Here is a 17,284-nt window from a genome sequence, read left to right on the forward strand (position 1 = left end):
GCGGTCGAAATCTTTTCGCACGCCATTCGCCATTAGAAAGTTAAGCCAGGAGTATTGTTAAGACAATTTTGAAAGTTTTGAACGTTTTAAATAGTGTTTCGGGCACTCTAGTTATTGCTAATGGGAACTAAATTGTGCTAAGTATCTAACCGCGTAACTTTTAACATTTTTTTAGATTTCTAGGAATTATATTGGCCGGATATTTTCCAGGTAAAATTTTAGGCTTATAAATGAACATTTTTTAAAATATTTTGATGTTCTAGGATGTACGCCATTACTAACGGCCATTGGTAAAGCTCAACGAACACTACCGGACCCTTTAAAGTCATTTTACAAGGTAAAAAACTTTAATTTTGAGCTAGTATTTGGTTTTTGGGCCGTATATACTGTATTATTCAATTTAAATAAGATGTTGTAGTATGATAGAAAGACTTATGGGAGGTTGGGATGCGGGGTTAAAGTTAAATGGGGTACGAGGCGCCCGTAAAAAAGTATCTCCAGAGCCACCAAGTGAGGCGTTTAAGAACGTATGTCGGGGAAACATAAAGTTGTTTTAAGGCTAGCTTTACACACATTTTTGGTGGAATATTTACAATAATTTGAATGCTATTATAAGTATATTACTACGTCGAGAGGGATCCCAGCTACTAGTAGCAACCCAAGTAGGTCGTTGATTTTTCATAAGGAACGTAATAAGACTTTTTTATCAGAAACATAAACGAATTGTGAGAATACATGGAAAAACCCCGTGCTTTTATACTAAAAATCAAGGAAAAACGGGAAATAAGAATCAGGTTATCGATAACTAGAGGTGAATAGCCCTATAAATAAGAAAGGAATGTTATAGTATATAACAAGCTGTTAATATCGTATCTAATTAAAGTATACGCGTTGGTTAAGGCTATTGGCCATATTATTTTCGCAATGGACGATCTATTTTAACATTTCCTAGTAACGCTTCGAGCGATTTATACCCGGAAAATACAGCGTCTACTTATAAAGTAAATTTAGGACGACCTTTAAATGTATCTTCAAATTTTGAAGTTGGAATTAGCGAAATTATACTACCCCCAACGTAGGAAAATATTACAGAAAAAAAACGGTCATTTTTAGCAGTTTCCACGACAACCGTCAAGCAGTTGCAACCTTTTACATACTATAAAATTTTAAAGAAAGCGGGTAAAATTAAAGCGGAGAGAGACCAGAATGAAAATATCCTTCGATATATTGTCGTGCGAAAACTTATTGCCGCGCTTAATGAAAGTTTAAAAGAATTCGGGCTTGATAATGAAATTAAGATTGAACTTCACGCGAAATCTAACGGGCTCTGCCTGAATTTGATTATTATTTCTACGGGACCTTCGGGAACCCCCGCTAGGGCGTGTAATTTTTTGGTTCAAGTTCTTGTTCGGGTTTTTTCCCGTTTCTAATTGCCTATAAATCGTTTTGATTAAAACTAGCACCCTGTCCTAAACTTTTCAAATGCTGATAGTCGGCCAAAACTCTTCCCACCGCGAGTGCTCTCGTAAAACATAAATTGTCCGTATTTCTAATGGGAATAAATGTGTTACCTTGGTTGATATACTGATCAAAACATTCAAAGCGTCTGGCTCTAACGCTGCGAGGGGGTCCTCTCATAGGAGTATATTGAAGAATTATCAAATCGAACCTGAGGGGCGAATCTAAATAAATTGCCTTCTCGGACTGCGCTACCTTTTCAATCCCCGTTAAAATTCTCTCAGCTGTCAACTCATTAATATTTATTAATTGGAAATTTATCGGATCGTGCAGCTCATCGGAAATTACCACCACCCTGACTCGCGTGTAGCCTAAATTATCGGCCGTAATTCTATCTAATATTGATTGGAAAATACGGGTCAGTTGGTTACTGATATCGGCGTGGTTTAATTGGTCTAAATTTTTAAAATTACATTCGAATAGCATAGATTTACACCTATACATTCGAGAAGAACTGGCAATGATTTTATCTATTGAGTAAAAGTTTTTAGGGTAGAAACTGGTGCTAAGATCAAGGGCCATTGTTTTTTTAAAGTCCAGCGTAAATATTTAATACGGTTTGAATCGTTGTCGCGACGTCGTAAACTTCGGCGGAATTCTGCAAGTTTAATTGATTTTCGTAGGGACGTCCACGGTTCTTGTAAACGAGTACTTCGCCTCGCTTACCCGCTAGGATTTCAACTTTTTCGTTTCTTAGTTGATAATCACCTTCTTCATAAACTATCTGTTCTAGATACTCTTTTATCTCCCACGCTGAATCGAGTTTCACGCAAACGCCGTCTTTCGTCGCGGTTGGCCGGTCGTTATTTTTAACGTAACGTCTTACGTCTAAATACAAGTTATTTTTTATACTGGCAATTTTAATCCCGAAATTTTTATGGCGGGAAAACTCTACGATTATATCCTTCCAACTATCGTCTACTAACTTAGATGGACCGGCTTGAGATTGACCTGGTTGAGATGGACCTGGCTTGGTTGGGGTACTTTTGGGTGGCGCATCAACTGGTTTGAATGGTGATTGTTTGGAGGGGCTATCGAGAACCTCGTGGCATGCTAAATCTATGATATCAGGTTGATTCTTCGGGATGTCTACTTCATAACGAGTCTTCTTAATATGCCCTTTATTTCCAAAATCTAAACGACGACGGACCTTATTGATATGGGAGCAGGGGGTGTTTCGGATTGCTTCTAAAAATTAAACTAAATTAAATGGCGTAAAAAATATAATTAATTAATAAACTATTACTTTGCGGTCAAACTCCATCGTGCCAAAATAATTTCCTAACAATAAACGGTCATTTAAAAAAATGCAATTCCCCAAATTTTAAAATGTACTTACAATTTCTTCAAGTCGTAAGCAAGTTGTGAAATAAATCAAATAAAACGCGCGCCTCTATTTATAGTCATAAAAAACCAATGGCGGGACGCTTATGAAACTCAATAACACATGCTAATTCATCTAACGCTTTTTATTAATACATGTGTAATTTTTCGTAATAAACAAAAATCCCCTAGCGGGACGCTTAGGAACTTCTATAACACTTGCTAATTTTGTCTTCATAACGATTTTAGGTACACGTAGTTTTTCGTAACGGTTTTTTATATCAACATGTGCTAAATTGTTAGGAAACTCCATTATCTAACGTTTTTTCATAACGGTTTTGCAAAGGTTTTTTGATAATTACAAATCAATGTTGAGTGTTCTCAAGAAAAAATTCAATACACGAACTGAACCTCGAGCTATCGAAATGGTAAATCAAATATTTAGGTTAAGATTACCGCTTTTTTACGGGTATAAAAAAGCGCGATTTTTTCATGTTTTATCACATTTCGTTCCTGAACTACAATGTAAGTTGTAAATCGTCTTAATACGAACCTTTTATAAAAAATTCCAAATTTAGGGCCTCCAGCACTACGGCAGAATTTATTAAAGAAGTGAAGGGGAGAGGGCGCGGAAGTAATGAACTTTTGATAATATACTGTAACAAGTAATTGATAATTATTAAATTATAGGAGAAAACGCGGAACTAGGACCTCTTCGAAATAATTATTTTTCTATTTTTATTATACATTTATAAAAATTTCTAACAATAGGACCCGGCACTTTGGCACCACCCTCCTCGCCTTCGGACCCACCAACACCCGGGAGCTCCCCAACGCCCTCGGACTCTTCCACAATTCCATATCGGGAGATTTTGATAAACCCGTCATTGTCGGCGGAGATGCGAGTGCTGGACTTGAGGAAAGGTAATTCGTTTAATATATTTTAATACGTATGAAATTATAATATGATTTTTTCTAGCGCCGGGGATCAAAATCGTCGTGGAAGGGGGTAATATATTCAATATGTTTTATTATATTAGAAACTAATTTATGTAATTTTAGGTGGCACCCTTAAAATTTTAATTTAAAATAAACTATTTATATTTATTTTTGTCTCTTTCTTAACTTAACCTTAAAGCACGTTAGTTGTATAATTCTTATAAACCATTTTAATGCAGAGTGGTTACACGTACCATTCCTAATAAACCTTTTCGGGATCGTCGGGATCCAGGATTTAAGGGGTGAAATGGGTGTAAAATCATCGAAAAGTCAATATATTTATGGTATTTCTCGCGACGATTTGTTTTCCCGTATATCAACATATTGTGTCCAGGCCAACTTGTTCATTTATCTACGCTTATCTCGAAAGATACTTGAACGTATATCTTATCAAGTTTTATCGTACGGAATAAGTTGAAATGATGTAAAAATTGATAACCTAGGCGACGCGTGCGCAGATTACCCCGGGGGACGCGGTTAATTTGAATTTAAGAGTGTTTTGACGTCATGGAATATTCGTTGTTAAAGTAGAATGTAAATATTTTTAAACTTCATTTTAATATCATTGTAGTACGCTTGACACTTGAACCAATCTCACGAGTATTTCTTAAAACGAATATCTCGATCGCGTTTTATCGTACGAAATAAGTGGAAATTATGTAAGTTGTATGATACTTGATAACCTAAGCAGGAAGATAGCGCGCGCGTGCGTGGATTACCTGGGAGGCGTGGATTGCCCGGGCGCGCGGTTAATTTGATTTTAAAACATGGATTCCCTCTCCGAAATAATTCATGTACCCAAAATTGGACCGCAAGTTTTTTTCTTTTAGGGGAATCTCTATGGGAGTTTAACATTACAATAAAGCTAATAGGTCCAGTTTGGGGTACTTTTGGTCCGAAATGGGGTACATAGGGCTGAAAATGGTGACATTGGTCGTTTTAAGGGTACTTTTGGTCTATTTTGGTCCATTTTTGGGTACATCAGAAAAGCAGTTGGAAAAACGGAGAGCCTTTTTTTTCACCCATCTCCAAACTCCAAAAATTTATTGCTATAATTTATTTATCCCTTCCGTAGGTATAAAATAAGATAAAAACCACTTACCTATATTTTAATTACGGTAAATTAAAAATACTTAATTAGTGTACTAAGTTACGTTTAAAAGAACCTTTTGTAACAATTCCAATATGTAAATATAGGTATAAGGATTGAAAAAATACTTAAAGTGGTTTTACTGATAAACTCTTAAGGAATTTAACTTTAAAGGGTATCTTAGATTATTGTTTTTAATTTTATTCAAGTTGAAAACGTATTAAGAGTCCTTCAAAGTACTATAAAAGGATTTTATTTACGAACTTAATTCATATTTTCTTCAAACTTTCAATTCGCTTTTATTACTATTTAAATACGGTAAAATATAATTCTTATACACAAATATAGTCAGAAAGATACTATAAAACACTAAAATTAAAATTAAATTAAATTTGTGTGGATAAGATTTGTAAATATCATTTTGAAACTAATAACTTTCACGCTTTATTTAAGTCAAGCCAATAAAAACAAGTACCTATATTTTAAGTACGGTAAAATATAAATTCATTTCCGATATGTAAATATTTAGAATAACACTATGAAAAGTTCCTTTTTCTTCTTTTAATACGACAAAACACAACTCTGATACGCAAATATATAAAAAAAATAATAAAAATTACTCTACGTTCGATACGTTAAAATACATTTCCGATACACAAATATAGATAAAGATATACTATAAAATGTAAAAAGGTAGAAAAATACTACACATTAACCATTATGAATTTAAGCTTACAACATCCTTCACGTATAGAGCATAACATATATGTTCAGAGTTAACTTGTTTCCTCGTTATCTTTATCGCATGTGTTTTAAATAGCGTATGGAATAAGTTAAGAATGTACTGAAATGGTGTATGTTTAAACCTCGTAGAATAAAGAGTAAAACATATGTTCAGAGTCGGCTTGATTACTAAAGCGAATAACACAGAGACGTTTCCGGTGTAGTCACGTAGGAAGAAAAATACTACAACACTCTCTATACTCTACATTCAACACGTTAAAATATACTTCCGAAATGCCAATATAGGTAGTAAAATACTACAAAATCTCTATACTTTACCTTCAATACGTTAAATTACATTCCAATATGTAAATATAGGAGGAAAAATACTACAAAAGCCTCTTTTCTTGGCGTTCAATATGTTAAAATAGATTTCTGAAATGCAAATGTAGGTAGTAAATACTACAAAATCTCTATACTCTACCTAAAATACGTTAAATTACATTCCAATATGTAAATATAGGAGGAAAAATACTACAAAAGCCTCTTTTCTTGGCGTTCAATATGTTAAAATAGATTTCTGAAATGCAAATATAGGTAGTAAATACTACAAAAGCCTCTTTTCTTGGCGTTCAATATGTTAAAATAGATTTCTGAAATGCAAATATAGGTAGTAATTACTACAAAAGCCTCTTACTCTACGTTCAATACGTTAAATTAATGATATGCCTCCGATCGAATCGTTCATTTTTTCCTATTTAAATATACGCATTTAAATTAGAATTGCTTCTAGTGTTCGGCAGTCGATTAATTTTTATCCACAAATTTTCCGATTTATTTAAAAAACGTTGGTAAAAAGAATATCTTTTTAACTTATTTAATTGTGTTTTTTTACCCAACCAAGCATTTATTTGAATAAAAGTGGTATTTATTTAAATAACCAATAGTTAAATAAAAATTGTTAAATGTTTAAATAATCGAAAGTGAACAAGCCTATTTTTTAAATAAAACAGACTTTAGAGTTGATAAGATTTGTAAATATCATTTGAAACTAATAATTTTCACGCTTTATTTAAGTCAAGCAATTACATTTTTAAAAATGAAAGAAGTTAAACAATATAAAAATTTGTAAATATTGTAAATATTTTTAGGTAATAAAGAAATTGAGAAATGTTTTAATTAAAATATCTTTCATTTTCTACTACATTTTTAAAAATGAAATAAGTTTAACAATATAATTATTTTAATATAATTTCAAAATCAGGTATTATTTAAAGTACAAATGCATAATTTAGTGAAGCAATTCTTATTTAAATACTTTTATTTAATTAATTTGTGTATCTGAAATGTATTAATTGAAAAATAAGTGGGTTTTACTCTTTATCACGGTTTTATATATATATTTATATTGGAATTGTTACAAAAGGTTCTTTTAAACGTAACTTAGTACATTAATTTATTTTGGAAGTTCAAAACGTATTAAGAGCCCTTCAGAGTACTATAAAAGGATTTCATTTACAAACTAAATTAATATTTTCTTCAAACTTTCAATTCGTTATAATTTGAATTTAAATGAAAACATCATGGATTATAGGTGCGTAATCTACTATTAGACCGAACTAATTAAAAAAAATACTTAAAGTAAGTGGTTTTACTGATAAACTCTAAAGGAATTTTGGAATTTTCTAGAATAGCAAAGTAAAACTAAAACGTAAACCAAGTTTTAAACGAAACTAATAACTGGGAGAAAGGTTGAAGTAAGTAATTTTTTTGATTTTTCGTTTTTTAATTTTTGAGTTCCCTATATTATTATAAACTAAATTAAATATAATTTTTGAAAATTTGTGATAAAAGATCTGCTCCTTCGTGTTTTACATATATTTAAAAACTCGAGATTTTAATGAATTGTTTTCAAAGCATGAAAAATATAGCAGATCCTTTGATTTTAATTGTAGTTAGTAGTTACTTAAAAAAAGTCGCTAGCTGACTTGGAGCTGGTGTAGTTAAATTTTAAAAATGTGTATTTTAAATTTTGTTTGAAAAAGTTTAGTATTATAGTTTAAATTTATTAAATAAAATAAAATATAAATTATACATTTGGTTTAGTATTTTACTATTGCAAGTAAAATTAATAGTAATTTCAATTACTTTTTTAGTTTTTTTTTTGACAAATATGCAAACTATTTAGTTATTTCAAAAACAAATACGTCGAATTATTTGGTATTCGAAATACTATTGGTTAGTTTTTATATCTTTAATTTTATTTTTCAGAACAATTTCTCTAGCTTCTTCTAACTTTAATTTAGATGGCCTTAAAGCCAAGTATTTAACAAATTTTGTAACCAAGTAGATGGAGCTTTAAACAATTTTTCAGTCATGTAGTCAAGGAAATGTTCAAATATACGTGTATTTGGTCATTTTGATGGTCAAATAGCCCAGTATGGAACTGTGAGATGATAGTCAGACATTGAGACGCGGGTGGCGCCCGTGCCCCAGCGTCCGCGCCAGCCCCGTCGGTGCCCCATTTCACATTTCAGACGTCGACGGAGGCTCGGGGCACCATCAATGAAATAACTATTATTAACTATTAAATAAATATTATGCCAGATTAATTGTTAACAGGGTGTTCTTATAATTGTTATATAATTTTTATTCAGTAGACCTATTGGCTTAAAATGGAATCTGCATGGCCTGGCAAGCGAGGGGTTGGTCACTCCGCGAACGCGGTGTACACTGTCGTACCTCTGACTGTGCTAATAAGAGTTCGTTAACTTTTTAAAATCCGTACCTTTAAAAGTATTAAGTACGCGAACTCGGGGTACAGGTCATTCGAGAGTGACTTATCCCTCGCTTGCAAGTGGTTTAGTTAAACTTAAATTTAACTCCCCAACTTTATAACGAGGCTTACAACAATTCTCAATAAGATAGTCAGGGGTATAAACAGAAATATTTTTTGCGTATACCGAAAACAAATTTTAAATCTACTAGGTTCCAAAGATAATTTGGCTGTTGTCACATATCTAAAAGAACGACTCATGTCTATAGTTCCCTTTTGTGCATATTGGACCTTTTTCTCGGAAACTTTTGTTACATTTCCCTTAGTGGCGGCGGAAGGGGGGGCGCTTCTCCAGGGGTGCCATCGGAGAAGCTCAAGGGGGGGGGGTGCAAGTCAGAACGATTAAACTTGAAGAATGTTTTTGGGCTCGAGGGGGGGGGGGCGAAAACGAAGGACCCGTGAAAACGTCTGCACGGTCCTGGGGGGAGTCAAAAAACATTGCCGCTCCGGGGACCCATCCTTCTTAAGCCGCCACTGATTTTCCTTTCGTGTCCTGATAGAATAAGGAGCTAGTTTTAGCCGAATTGAAAGTTAACATTGTTTGAATCATATTTGCATATAATTAATTATTGAAAATACCGTATTCCTGGATACGCTTGGGGGGCGCGTGCTTTCCCCCACGCGTCCCCAGCTGCGTGACGGGGGGGAATGAAGCGGGGAATCGCGATTCCGCCCCCCCTCGGGCGCGTGTCACGCGTGCACTCGTGCGTAACGAGCACAGGTGTTAATTAATTAGCCTAGTTAGTCGACCTGTTCAAGGTCAATTAAAAAAGGGTGAATATTAATGAGCGTGGTATTGTTTTACCGTTAGGGGTCATTGACCAGTTATATGGATAGTATAGTAACATGTGTTTAGGATCATCAAGTAGTTATATTATATGTTTGAATATTAATTTTTTGGCGGGAAAGTGTAAGCGTCGATCAACAAGTGGTTAAACTCTATAGGTCTATTACATGTTTGACATGATTTTGGCGGGGAAACGGGTAAAGTTTGTACCTTTATAATAACACGTTAGAGCTAATTGACCTGGTAGCTATATGGTTGATCTGTTAAAGTTTTGGCGGGGATTTAACATTTTCTGAAGACCGTTAGAAATTGTAAGCGTCGATTAAAAAGTAGGAATGGTACGTTTTAACCAATCTGTATGAAATTGGTTTATATGATACAACTAACGTGCTTATTAAGAAAGAGACAAAAATAAATATAAACAGTTTATTTAAATTAAAATTTTAAGGGCGCCACCTAAAATTACATAAATTAGTTGCTAATATAATAAAACATGTTGAATATATTACCCCCTTTCACGATGATTTTGATCCCCGGCGCTAGAAAAAATTCATATTATAATTTCATACGTATTAAAATATATTTAACGAATTACCTTTCCTCAAGTCCAGTACTCGCATTTCCGCCGACAATGACGGGTTGATCAAAATCACCCGATAGGGAATTGTGGGAGAGTTCGAGGGCGTTGGGGAGTTCCCGGGTGTTGGTGGGTCCGAAGGCGTGGAGGGTGGTGGCAACGTGTCGGGTCCTATTGTTAGAAATTTTATAAAAGTATAATAAAAAATAGAAAATAATTACTTCGAACTGGTCCTAGGTCCGCGTTTTCTCCTATAATTTAATAATTATCAATTACTTGTTACAGTATATTATCAAAAAAACATTACTTCCGCGTCCTCTCCCCTTCACTACTTTAATAAAATCTGCTGTAGTGTTGGAAGCCCTAAATTTTTAAATTTTTGTTGAAAAGGTTCGTATTAAGACGTTTTACAACTTACATTGTAGTTCAGGAACGAAATGTGATAAAACATGAAAAAATCACGCCTTTTATACCCGGCAATCTTAACCTAAATATTTGATTTACTATTTCTATAGCTCGAGGTTAGGTTCGTGTATGGAATTTTTCTCGAGAAAACATTGATGTATTTTAAAAAACCGTTGCGTTAATAGAGTACGTAAAAATTGTTACAAAACCATTAGAAAATGGAGTTTCCTAAGCATCCCGCTAGGGGTTTATTTACCACATGTTGATATAAAAAAACCGTTACGAAAAATTACGAGTACCTAAAACCGTTATGAAAATTAGCATGTGTTATAGAAGTTCCTAAGCGTCCCGCTAGGGGATTTTTTTTTATTACGAAAAATTACGCATGTATTAATAAAAGCGTTAGATAAATTAGCATGTGTTATAGAAGTTCCTAAGCGTCCCGCTAGGGGGTTTTGCGACTATAAATAGAGGGACGCGCTTTATTTGCATTTATTTCACAACTGGCATTCGACTTGAAGAAATTGTAAGTAAATTTTAAAATTTGGGGAATTACCTTTTTTAAATGACCGTTTATTGTTAGGAAATTATTCTGGCACGATGGACTTTGCCCGCAAAGTAATAGTTTATTAATTCAGTCTATTTTTTATACCATTTAATTTAGTTTAATTTTTAGAAACAATCCGAAACACCTCCCTGCTCCCAGGTCAATAAGGTCCGTCGTCGATTAGATTTCGGAAATAAAGTAAATATTAAGAAAACTCGTTTCGAAGTAGACATCCCGAAGAATCAACCCGATATCATAGATTTAACATGCCACGAGGTACTCGATAGCCCTTCGAAACAATCGCCATTCAAACCAGTTGATGCGCCACCCAAAAGCACCCTATCCAAGCCAAGTCCATCTCAAGCCGGTCCATCTCAAGCCGGTCCATCTAAGCCAGTAGACGACGGCTGGACGGATATAGTCGTAGAGTTTTCCCGCCATAAAAATTTCGGGATAAAAGTTGCAAGTTTCAAAAATAACTTGTATTTAGATATAAGGCGTTACGTCAAAAATAGCGATCGGCCAACCGCGACGAAAGACGGCGTTTGCGTCAAACTAGATTCGGCGTATGAGTTAAAAGAGTATCTAGAACAGAAAGTTTATGAAGAAGGTGATTTTCAACTAAGAAACGAGAAGGTTGAAATTCTAGCGGGTCGGCGAGGTGAAGTTCTAGTTTACAAGAACCGTGGACGTCACTACGAAAAACTATTAAACTTGCAGAATTCCGGCGAAGTTTACGACGTCGCGACAACGATTCAAACCGTATTAAATATTTACGCAGGACTTTAAAAACACCATGGCCCTCGATCTTAGCACCCGTTTCAACCCTAAAAATTTTTACTCGATAGATAAAATCATTGCCAGTTCTTCTCGAAAGTATAGGTGTAAATCTATGCTATTCGAGTGTAATTTTAAAAATTTAGACCAATTAAACCACGCGGATATCAGTAACCAACTGACCCGTATTTTCCAATCAATATTAGATAGAATTACGGCTGATAATTTAGGCTACACGCGCGTCAGGGTGGTGGTAATTTCCGATGAGCTGCACGATCCGATAAATTTCCAATTAATGAATATTAATGAGTTGACAGCTGAGAGAATTTTAACGGGGATTGAAAAGGTAGCCCAGTCCGTTAAGACAATTTATTTAGATTCACCCCTCCGATTCGACCTAATATTTCTTCAAGATAACCCTATGAGAGGACTTCCTCGCAGTGTTAGAAGCAGAAGTTATGAATGTCTAGATCAGTATATCAACCAAGGTAACACATTTATTCCCATTAGAAATACGGACAATTTATGTTTTACGAGATACCTGGCGGTGGGAAGAGTTTTGGCCGACTATCAGCATTTGAAAAGTTTAGGACAGGGTTCTAGTTTTAACGAATACCAATTAAAGACAATTAGAAACGGGAAAAAACCCGAACAAGAACTTGAAGCCAAAAAATTACACGCCCAAGCGGTGGTTCCCGAAGGCCCCGTAGAAATAATTGATATTAACCGATTCCAAAATATATTACCCGACTACCAAATTATATTAATCTCGGCGGACGATAATTTCGATAAAGTGTTTATTGGACCCTTCAAAGAAAAACAAATTTTCCTCTTAAAAATTAAAGACCACACCCACGTCGTACGATCTTATTCGGCCATGTTTGGAGCACAATCTTTCTGTAAATTTTGTCTTACCCTGTAACATAGTATCAAACAGAAAAAAGTCACGACTGCGGACCCAATCTTAAATGCCGGCGCTGTCGCGGCCCAGAGTTTCACCCCAGTATAGAACAGGCTACCCGTTGTAATGACTGTAATAGGTATTTTGCCGGACCAAATTGTTTCTCCCAACACGTAGAACTAGGAACCTGTCAGGTTTTAAGGCGCTGTCTAAATTGCGGGAAAGACTATGAAGGCAATCATAATTGCGACAACAAATGCGCTTTTTGCAAAATTGACCATCCCAAAAACGAGTGTCACGTCCGCCCATTAGAAATAAAATCAAATGAGTAACGACTATGTTCTTTTGATTTTGAAACCATAACGACTGACACTGCAATTAGACCAATTTTAATCATTTCCGCGATGCAAGAAGCGCCATTTTCGACCAATTATGATTACCGAAAATTTCACGGCTTTGATTGCGTTCAAAATTTCCTAGATTATTTATTAGCATGCCAGGTGACAGTTAATGGTCGGAAAAGAGATACGGTTACGAGGCCGGTCTTTGAAAACGTCATATTAATTAGCCATTTCGGGAGTGGTTTCGATACGCTCCTTATTCTTAACGGTCTATTAAAACGAAAGATTAAACCCGAGATAATTTATACCGGTTCCAAAGCCCTGGGTATGTTTCTCGCCCAATTTAAAATAGCCTTTATCGATAGTTTCATGTTCCTACCTACAGCCCTTCGAAATTTCTCGAAAACTTTTAAGATTGTCCAAAAGAAAGGTTATTTTTGTTATTCATTCGCTACGGAAAACAATTAAGATTATATCGGCGCCCTCCCCGAGAAAGAATATTTTGGTATCGACAAATTTACGGACGAGGAAATCGTAGAATTTAATCAATGGTACGATTCCCAACGTTACGTCATTTTTGATCTAAATAAAGTTTTAACCGAATACGCGATCGATGACGTTAAACTTTTACAGAAAGGATTCGATAGTTTTAGAAATTTATTTTTCAAAACAGTCGATTTTGATTTGTTAGGGTCAAACGCCATAACGTTGCCGGGAGCCGTCACAAATTTATTCCTTAGTAGATTTGTCGAACCAAACACTATCGCGATTGTTCCGGGGACGGGTTATAGGAAACGGCATAGTGTCAAGGCCCTAAAATGGTTAGCTTATTTGGAAAAAAAACTCAACGTGAAATTTCAAACGGCGCGATCGCTAGGTGGAGAACATGTCATTTATCCCTATCGATTAGACGGTTATTGTTCCTCGCCCGAAATAATTGCTGAATTTTACGGCTGCCATTACCATAAATGCCCACTGCACACTGACCACCAGGCTTACGATAAACAGTTAAAAGATTCGAATTTAAATATTTATCTCAAAACCCTCGACCGCGAAAATTTTTTAAAAAAGGAAAGGCCTAATGCACAGTTTATTAGTATATGGGAACACGAGTATGATCAGTTAGTAGAAGACCCAGCAATTGCGAGTTTTTGCGATTCCCTACCCTTTACCAAACCGATAGGAGCGAGAGACGCCATTCGTGGGGGGAGGGTCGAAAACTTTGTAATTTACGCCGAAGCCACTCCCGATCGACCAATCAAAGTCGTGGATTTCAATAGCATGTCGGTCCAGATGAGTTCCTATAAATATCCCAAATCAAGCCCCGAAATTATAACTTGTAACTTTAATTTTTCCGTTAACGCTTATTTTGGTCTTATTAAAGCTACGGTGCTGCCACCTACCAATTTTAACCTCCCAATTCTCTCAGCTAAAATTAATAGTAAAATTTATTATACTCTCTGCTACAAATGTGCAGCTGAACAATGTTTCGAATGTACCCATACTGATCGAGAGCGTAGCATAACCGACGTGTGGACGACCCCCGAGTTTTATCTAGCGATAGAGTACGGTTACAAAATTATTACAATTCACGAAGTACATCATTACCGAGAGACACTCGATAAAGATTGTCCGCTATTCGATGACTATATTCGGCTTTTTTACAAAATCAAAGTTCAAAATTCGTCGTATCCAAAAGACATAATTACATTAGAACAAAAACTTAATTATTTACGAGACTTTAATGAAATTGACGGGTTAGATTTAAATTTAGACGATATAACTGATAATCTCGCTTTAAAAGCTATTGGCAAACTTAGTCTAAACATTCTGTGGGGCAAAAATTCCATTAATTTAAATCGAGGCCAAAGTGTTTTTATTAATTCTTATAAGGAATTAGTCGAAATTTTGGCCGATAAAACCAAAGAATTAACGGATTTTAAACTACTAGACGATGATATAGCCTTAGTCACCACTCGTTTTCGGGAAGACTACGTTCCAACTTATCGGAAAGGGTCACCAACGATAGGCGCGTTTGTAGCCAGTTACGGCCGTATTAAATTATACAAATTAATGGCTCAAATTGGTTCTAATTTAAATTACGTCGATACTGATTCTGCTTTTCTTTATATGAGTAAAGACTTAAATATTCCGCTAGGGACTACCCTAGGTACATTAGCTGACCAGTATCCCAATGAAAATATAAAAGCCTTTGTTTCCTTGGGATGTAAAGCTTTTTCAATTTTATTCGAATCTGGAAAGATTGTCACTAAACTTAAGGGCATTACATTGACTAAAAAAAATCAGTCAATTGTCAACTTTGAAGCTTTGAAGGACCTCGCTACACGCAACCAACAATTGAAATACAGCGTCGAAGTCCCATTTAACGTGAAACGTTTAAAAACGGGGCAGCTATTTCAAAAACCAGCTGAAAAACTCGTTGGATTTACGTCTAACAAGCGAATCTTCAAGAGCGACGGTACCAGTATTCCCTTCGGCTACAAAAATGTCAGTAACGCGGCTCAAGTTTAAATCGCCGACCACGTTCCTCATCAGTGGACCGAGTCGATGCGGAAAAACAGTTTGGACTTTTCGGCTTTTAAAAAATCGACACACGCTGTTCGAGAAACCTCCCGAGCGAATCATTTATTGTTATAATATTTGGTCGGAAAAATTCCATGAGCTTAAAAAAATTATACCTGATATCGAGTTTCATCAGGGTTTATTAAGTGAGAAACCGGAAGAAATATTTGATAGTTCTATAAATAACTTGCTCGTTCTCGACGATCTCTCTCAAAGTTGTTTAAATAACGCGTACGTTTCGGAATTATTTCGTGTTGGTAGTCACCACTTAAATTTAACTATATTATTCTTAACCCAAAATGTTTTTGGTCAAGGTCGAGCGGCTCGCGATATTAGCTTGAACTCATCGTACATTGTTCTATTTAAGAGTCCGCGTGATCCTAGTCAGATTAAATGTCTCAGTCGACAAGTATTTCCTAATAACCCAAATTTTCTAAGTACTGTGTACAATAATGTAACTGCTTCTCGACCCTATTCTAATATTGTTTTAGATTTAAATCAAGAAACACCAGAACATTTCAAAGTGCGAACAAATTGCTTATTTGAAGAGGGCCCAATGATAACTTTTCTAGAGTAATGGTGACGGGTTTAAAAATAATGTTTAAAAAAATTTATTCTGTTAAATATATTCTATAAAAAATATGTGAAAATGTTTTCATTGTATAAATTCTTTGTGTTTTTTGAATAAATTTGAATGTATTTATAAAATTGTTTCATTACGTAAGATGACTTGGCCACGAGCGATACGGGAACATAAACCTTATTTAACGCTCATTAAAAAAGCTTCCCCCAGTCAGCGCAAATTTTTAATTAAAAACGCTAGTCCCGAACAATTAAACTCTATTTCTAATATTTGTCTTAATATCACCCGGGGGGCGCTACCTGTAGGCACAAATAGGAAAAAAATATTACAGCGCTATAAAGCGTGCATCAGAAAACTTGCTCGTAAAACTTTAACCGACTTAAACCGTCGAAAAATTCTAATATCTCAGCGAGGCGGATTCTGGGGTGCAATTCTCGGTTCATTAATTCCCGTGGTTCTTAACCGTATTATTAATCGATGAAAAAATTCGTTTTAGTCCCCGCCGATAGCTATTTTAGCGATACGGCCAAATTAATAGACATTATTCAAAATCAAATGAAAAGTATCATAAATAAACCGATTAAAGTAGGGAGTGAGGAGGATACGTTACGAGAGTATTTAACTATGCTTCAAAGGTACTTTAAAATTAAAGAATTTCAAGGAGTCCCCGCCGTTCGTTTAGAGCCCCCAGCGATGCCTCCTCCATCGAATACCTTAGCTCCTCTTCTCGCACCGGCGCAGATTATACGGCCCGTGGCCCCTCTTCTCGCACCGGCGCAGATGATACGACCCGTAGCTACACCAACAAATTCTCCGAGAAATGTCTCTCGCGGTTCCCCCGTTTCACCCAGTACTACGTTGATTTCTCCCGATCCGATTCCCGTTTATCTACACGCGGAACCGAGACCCCCGCTTCGACCTACTCCCCCAGTCCCGGCGTTTCTACCGGATCATTTGATAACGGAGTCAACACCGAATATTCCCGAAGCCGTCCACGAAGCACTCCGCCGCGAGTTTGATCCTCTTTCAAGTAGTACACCACGCCGTTCCGAAAGTACCAGTAACATAAGGAACCTCTTCAATACGTCTGAAGGCGCGACGGGTACTACACGAGACAGCGACGTAACGTATAGGCCATCGGCTGAAAGCGTGGAGAATTTATCGGAGGCTGTGTCTCTACCATTTTCGGATAAAGATTTACAAACGAATGAAAAGCACGTGAAAAGGAGACTAAATGTTCACAAACCTTATCCGACACCTAAAAACAGACGCCGAGCATTAAGCCCTCTTAAAA

This window comes from Leiobunum rupestre, chromosome 3 (genome assembly GCF_980474605.1).
Source record: "Leiobunum rupestre chromosome 3, qqLeiRupe1.1.hap1, whole genome shotgun sequence".
Taxonomy (NCBI): Eukaryota; Metazoa; Arthropoda; class Arachnida; order Opiliones; family Sclerosomatidae; genus Leiobunum; species Leiobunum rupestre.